Source organism: Lolium perenne, chromosome 3, assembly GCF_019359855.2.
Source record: "Lolium perenne isolate Kyuss_39 chromosome 3, Kyuss_2.0, whole genome shotgun sequence".
In the NCBI taxonomy this organism is placed as follows: domain Eukaryota; kingdom Viridiplantae; phylum Streptophyta; class Magnoliopsida; order Poales; family Poaceae; genus Lolium; species Lolium perenne.
The window spans coordinates 34,286,288-34,293,807 of record NC_067246.2 but is presented as its reverse complement, the minus strand read 5'-3'; the positions used below and the strand labels follow the sequence as shown (position 1 = coordinate 34,293,807).

The following is a 7,520-nucleotide window of genomic DNA, read 5'->3' as shown; positions in this document are numbered from 1 at the left end:
CGCGTGCTGTACGCGTATCAACATGCATCTGTGTGGATGGCCAAAGGTGAAACTGGCCCTATGCATCTTTTCAGTTGCATCATGAACCATGTCCAGCTTGCCTCTGTCTCTGATTGAAACAGTCCAATTGCAATTGGGAACATCCAGTTGTGTCCATCCAAAGCATTGCATGCAGCCAACTGACCATTCCACTTGCCAGTCAAAAAAGAAGAGTCTATGCTCAAATATGGACGACATCCTTCTTTGAATCCATCTATGCAAGGCTTCAAACACATAAAAAACTTGCTGAAGTAAACACTGCCATCCTCTGTAACCTCTGTATCTATCTCCACCACACTTCCAGGTGACCTCTTCTCCACCTCAGCTTTAAAGCTATACAACATCCTAAATGTATTTGCCCAGTCACCATACAATGATTTCATTGCCCTTTGTTTTGCCTTCCAAACTGTGGTATATTTCAGTTTGATGGGGTACAGCTTCTCCAAGTCCACTTTAAGCCTTTTTGCACTAGTGTTTGGAGTTTTTGCTAAAATAGGAGTAATATTCTCTGTAATCCATAGCTGGTTTGTCATATTTGAAACTCTCTGTGAAGTGGTCATACATGTATGCTGGTTTGGTATTTGATTTACCCCGATCAGATCGCCATCAAAGTTGTAGTCTGGCAGATATGTACCATTTGAATGGATTTCCACCACCATCATAGCCTTTGCACCTAGCATAAAATTTCTTCCTATCAGTCCACATAGTCTTGGCATCAAACTCTTTTTTCACTGCATAGGTCCTAAAAGACATCCTAAACTCATTCATATTTGGCCACAACTTTCCAACCTCAACAACTGGGTTCTCTTTGTCATACAAACAGACCAGCTCATTGTCATTTGCATCATCCACATCATCTGCAGCCTGTCTCATCAGGTCTTCTTCATCCTCATTTCCACGGTCTGCATTTGTGTTACCATGTGCAGGCAAAGAACTGTCATCCTCAGTTGCACGGCCTTCATCTCTGTCATCAACTGGAATGCCAAACATTTTGGCCATTTCAATGTCAGATATTGATGCAATGACTAAATCTTTTTTTTTTTCATTCAACTCTACTACATTCCAGTCAACAACAATCTTTTGAGCACCATGGTTTCCCTCCTCTGCATCTGCATCAGCCCCTGTATCTTCAGCTAGTACTGTCGGTTCAGTGAACAATGCCAACATCTGCCCCCTCCTTTGTGAAGCCCACTCATCATCTTGCATCTGTGCAGTCATCTTTGATGGCACATAACCTACTCTGGAATTTGTTTGTAGATCAATAAGCTCTGCATGAAAACTTACTTGATTGCTTTCCCACCCTTCTTGACGATCAATTTCAGCAACCATTGATTCTCCATCTTCAATTCTCACATATTCACCCTTATAGTTGTCAAACCGTAGCACATACACCTCTTGTTCTGGACCCCAAACAATCTTCTCCCCTATCTTCTCCACCAAATTGCGCACGGCCTCCTCCTCCTTTCCCTCCAATTCCTGCGGATCAACATCTTCAAGATCAAGGGCCAACCTCACGGTGCTATTTGCAATGTCTTGGACGCTTCCATCACTCAGCTTGGCTTTACAGGGAAAAAATTCGACTGTAATTGCGAATGTGGTGGTAGAATCGGGCGCAGCATCTCCCCTGTCAAAGGTGGGCAGCGGTGGCGTAAGCAATTGACCCCCAAATCGGCCCCCAAATCGATAACGATAACATCAAAAGAGGGCGCATTACCGATTTGAAGCACCGACTCGTCCCTCCATCTGATTCAGCCAACGCTCCTCTCGATCCACCCAGATACGCTGATTCTAAATCGGCAACGAAACGGAACATCAAGACAAGATCCAGGGGTATGAGACTAGGGTTTGGCAATTACTCACTTGCAATGGCTCCACCGCCGCTGAGATAGACGCTCCGCCGCCGTCCAGATGAAAAACCAGGCCCGCCGCTGTCGGCGAAGAAGCCCAGGGCACCGCCGCTCACCGCCGCTCCCAGTTCACCACGCGCGAGTCGAGCGGACCGTTGAGTCGTGCGGGACCCACAGTCGTGAACGGTTGACTCTACATGACCGGACCATGGTGGACCCCACTTGTTATAACCCTCACTGTCCTAACCTAATCGCATCCTAACTAAGTGTCGTAACCCGCGTCAGCTGCCTGTCGCACGCGAGCTATTTGAAGCAGAAAAAACGACGCATGGGAGCTATTTTAGCCAACTACGTCGCACCAAGGAGAATTTCACTCAACTGTGTCGCACAGGAGCTATTCGCCCGATTTGCTGACGAAAAATGGTAAGCGTCAAGTGTGCACTACTTACTGTGTTCTTGTGCTGGGCCATTCTTCAGTTTTGGGAATTTTATCCTGACGTCTGCCCTAGCAACTGAAACGAGCAAACTTATAATTAACCTGATACTACGATCGGCAATGCCGAATAAAAAAGGATGCCGACTCATCTTAACCGCCCCGGCCAGTCACTTACACACCATCCTTGTCATCATTTATGCTGGCACCAGGCCAGCGGAGGACATCACCTCCACCAACGTCAACCTCCATCTCATCTTTGTGATAGGTGTCGGGGCTAGACATGGATAGCTCTCTCCCTCTCGCTCACAAAAAGAGGTGGAAGAAGAAGAACACGTAAAACAAGATCGAGAGTATTTCCGGCGACGAATGCCAAGCTGCACGTACAACACCTTTTCTTTTAGCTCAAACTGATTAGCTTTAGCAGTACAGGGGAGGACTCTTATACGCAGTGCACACACACGATATGATGCACCACGCGCGTCCACGATCTGCTCTTCTGGGCCACGCGCACGACGCAGCCGTTGCCCAACAATTAACACGGTAACCACTGCTTTTGCGTACAATCTAGTCCGACTCGGCGGACACCAACGCGAGCACATAATCACGTGTACGTGCCACCTATAGACACACACACACGAATGGGACAGATAAACTCATCACGGTTTATCACCACTACTATATTAGAGCAAATCTAATAGTAGAGCCAATTGTTGGCTATAAGCTATGCGCCATGTCATCTGTAGCTAACATATAGTCAATATGTATAATAGTGAGCTAGTATATAATTGTACTACTTTATCAGTCTATGACCCACCATTCACTCTCACAAAATGCCTAGGAACACGTGCTAGAACTGGTTCTTGCATGAGAGCCCACTCCTCTTCTCTCTCCTCCTCTCTCTCCTCCAACTAGACAACAATATATTATTTTAATCTTTATAGTCAGCTGACTAAGACTTATTATACTTGCTCTTAAAACACTACTATTAAAAGACCCAGAGGGTCCGATCCAAAACATCTCAGCCGTGCAGTCTAAATATCCAACGCCTCACGGCATCTTCGTGTTTGACGGGAGCGGAACACCAACCACCCACGCGGCCACGCGCTAATTAATCGACCTAACCGTCAATCCCCGAAACATCCCCACCACATCGCCCCATATGCCGCCGACGCCCTCCCACCGCAGCCCTCACGCCGACGCCGGCAACCGCACACCGCCGTCCACAAGAAGCGACGCGAGAGCCTCCACTGGAGGGCGACCTGCACCCGCCGGCACATGAGGAAGCCTTGCCGCCCACACGCGAGGATGAGGATGTCCTGTCGCCCGCACGGGAGGATGCCCTGCATGTCCTACACCAGCAGCAGATGCCGCCGCCGCAATCCCCGCGCCCGACACCGACGACGCTTCCGCCACTTCCATCACTTGATCTGAATAGGACGCGCAGCAGCCATTCTGGATAAAACCGTCCTGCCGTCCGGCTCCGATGGTACTTCCTACCATCACGCTCTGCTTCTGTCTCATGGTTCATGTGCTCCAGTTCCCATCGTTATTCTCTCTACATCTAAAAAAATTGATGTCACATATGTGTTGTCTCATGTGCAAGTGGAGCAAGTCAGTTCTTTTGTGAATTAGTCAATTAGATACATATACTCTGATTGAATAGAGGATTAGATGCTGTATTTAAAATTTAGAAGCTCCCCATGTACTGTCAAGCTCACCATGTACATATATTCTGATTGAATTGAGGATTAGAGATGAAGTAGCTCTAATACATCGCTATTTTGGTTTTGGATGAACTGCTACTGCCAACCGACTTACATTTTGCGCATAATTGTTCTTGTTGGCAGAAGGCATATATTCGCTTACGGTCAAACGAGCAGCGGAATACCCGATGACTGTAATTACCGAGTATAGCATGATGGACATCTATCACTATATAGAGAAGGTGTGTGTATGTGTGCTAGGAATCACGAATGTTGTTTAGCTTTCTGAGATGATATTTGGCTCACTGTTTGTTGTTGCTACAGCACCCTAAAAGAGAATTCATGCTAAAATTTTCGGCAATAGAGATATACAATGAAGCTGTGAGAGATCTTCTGAGCCATGATACGACATTTCTTAGACTGCTTGATGATCCGGAGGTGCGCCATTCTTGTTATTTGAACTTACCATAACTCCTTTCTTTTTCAGTTTTTCTCTACCATCTGGGTACTGATCTTTCATGTTCTCATTTTAATTTAAACAGAAAGGGGCTACTGTCAAAAAACTCATCGAGGAAACACTGAAGGACAAGGACCATCTTAAGGATCCATCTTCTTTCTTTTTGTTACTTGCCTAATTAAGATTGAGGAAACAACTTTGAATGAAGCGAGTTCTAGGTCCCATCAAATACTCAGGCTGGTTGGTGCCCCTATTGTACTATATGTTAATTCCAGACAATCGAAAGTTCAATTGGATAGTATTTCGGAAGAGGCAAATCAAGCACTCTTGTGTCTTGTGTGGTATGGAATTTCTTTCTCTATTCATGATTTTTTTTCTTCTTTTGTTGGTATATATTCATGATTGTTTGGTATAACATGTTCCATGGTCACTAAGGTTCTTCTGGACAGAATTCTGTTGACCTAGCAGGAAGTGAGCGTGCATCTTAGACTGCTTCAGCTGGCATGAGGTTGAAAGAAGGTAGTCATATTAATTCAAGTCTGCTAACAATGGGAAAGGTTGTTCGCCAACTTAGGTATGTTTCCTCGCAAGAGCTTGTAGTGCCAGTGGTTTGCTTATTTATAAATGTATTCGGGTATTTTGCACCTACAGTTCCTCTTTCTTTGGTAGTATTCACTAGGTAAAATAATTCTGAATTCCATATGGTGTTACAGTTCGACACTTCTCCTTTAAGCCCATTTGCATGCTCTTCTGCCAATGGCCATAGTTTTACCGTATAACGTAATCTGAAGTATTATGTTCCTTCTGCGGCAAGGGAAGAAGTGGTCATATCCCTTACAGAGATTCAAAGCTGACACGCATATTACACTCCTCTTTGGGAGGGAATGTAAGAACAACCATTGTCTGGACAATCAGCCCTGCACACTCATATTGAGCAATCCAGGAATACACTTCTTTTTGCTACTTGCGCGAAGGAGGTAGTTACAAATGCAAAGGTAAATGTAGTCATGTCTGACAAGGCAGTACTGAAACACATCTACAGAGAGAGCATGCAAGATTAGATAATGAACTGAAAGTGCAGGCTGCACAAGTCATGCTGAAGCTTTGAGAGAGAAGGATGCACAAATTAAAAAGGTAATTTCCATCACCTAAAATTTCGCTGCTCACCAAAGATCAATTCAACGGTGACAGGTTTCTCGATTTTTTTGGAAAATATATGCATCTAATTCAGTCTATTCAGTGGTGACACCATGAGAACTTTCTTCAATTCAATCACATTGGGCGACCGCAGGAAATCCGCGGAACTGCAGAAATTAAAAGGTGGTTTTGACTGTCATTTGGGTGACTTTCCTGCAGATGTTCTATCAAATTCTTGTAGAACCCAGCATGAGTACATGGGTGAAAATCAGGTAATCAGACCTAACACATTGATAAGTAATATTGAGTTGTAATGTACTCACTGAGTTCACATTATTCAGATCTGTTTATTTCCCATCATCTAGACCGCTGACAAAGACATTCTTTCACAATATAAAGGATTTCAGACTATATTATGTTATACATATACTTGATAGATTAATATTATTAACCCATCCCACTAATGGTAAGAGTAATTATTAACCCTGGTTTACCAGATGACTCTCTTTGTGATCAAAGCATAGGCTAGAAGTGAAAAGGTAGAGGAAAATCGAGAATATGATGCAAAAAATAAAGATGAGATTTACTTTGATGCTATCACTATATTGAATCTTCTATATCCCGGATAAGATATGGTACACATATGTTTGTTCACATCTTTGATGCTATCAATGTCCTCTAGATTCATGTGCAAATTATTGAATGGTTACTTATGGTATGCTGAATGTGAGGATTTTTCTGGATAGTGATAATCTAATGTATGTGTATTGCCATTTCCTTGAAATTTTAGACTTGTCATGAATTGAGGTACGCATATTTGCAGCTATTTTTATAACAGCGGTCCAACGATGATCGCTAACAGTATGTTTTAAAAGCAAAAGTATTTATACACCGGAGATTTAGCTTATTTTCTGTTTTCAAATTGAGATTTAGCTTATTTTTTCATTGAGGCTAGACATTTTCAAAATAGAATGATGTTCTTTTATCTCATACCTCCGGCGAATTATACTTGAGAAGTATGTGTTTTATAGGTCTACTATTTTTCAGTGGGAATTTACCATGAAAGCAGAAGGTACTGCATGTGTTATGAGAGTGTCAAGCAAGGGTGTATTTCTGAATATTTGCTTTCCTTCATAATTCACCAAGGGGGATATCTCTTTATTTTATTCTTAAATATTATGTACGAGAGATTGAGTGAAGGAATTGGCTTCCAGGGACCAATAACTACACTGAGATTCTGGCACTCCTTACGGCATAGAAACATTCAGATTAGACAGTTGTTTAGCTATTGGTACCCAGTCACTCTTGTTCCCATATTACTCTTTTCGTGGATGTTTCTCATTTTGAACTTTCTCTTTTCTCTTATTTCTGTGTTGGCCTTAAGTCAGCTCCAGGAGAGAAACAAGACAGTATAAAGCCATTTGGATTGGTCTACTCTGTGTTTTTTTGTGGGTCGTGCCAACCATCATTTATTATTTGTGATATAATTTATCAATAAATATATTTTAAGCGTGTGTGATAGAGTTTCTGGATTGATTTTTATTGGAGTAAACCTCAAAGATTTTGCTGCAATAAAAATTGTATGTGTATAAATTTGCAATGCTTGCAAGATGTGTCTGTCATGTTTGCATTAATCTTTCACGTTTGCCAGATTAAAAAGTTCAGAAAGAAGACGCTATAAAGGATGGCAAATAAATTCATAAGATTACACGTGCGTTCACGTGCACATTTACTAGTTTTGCGAACAAGAAGATCAAGAGGTAGAGTCAGCTCAAGAAATGTCGAGATCTTCCCCCGCGTACCGTTGCACATTTACAGCACAACGCGGAAGAGCGATAGACCAATCGTCCTCCTAGGAGTACAATACCAAATGTACGCTGCAGAGGAGGCGTTTTGCTAGG

General features: G+C 43.0%; 1 long non-coding RNA gene across 1 annotated transcript; it reads left to right on the top strand.

The window, feature by feature from the left end:
• Positions 1-4,168: 4,168 nt before the first annotated feature.
• Positions 4,169-7,023, top strand: LOC127338061 (uncharacterized). The gene is made up of 3 exons (XR_011753987.1): positions 4,169-4,267; positions 4,350-4,463; positions 4,568-7,023. It is a non-coding gene; the product is annotated as an uncharacterized lncRNA (long non-coding RNA).
• The last annotated feature ends 497 nt before the right edge of the window (positions 7,024-7,520 follow it).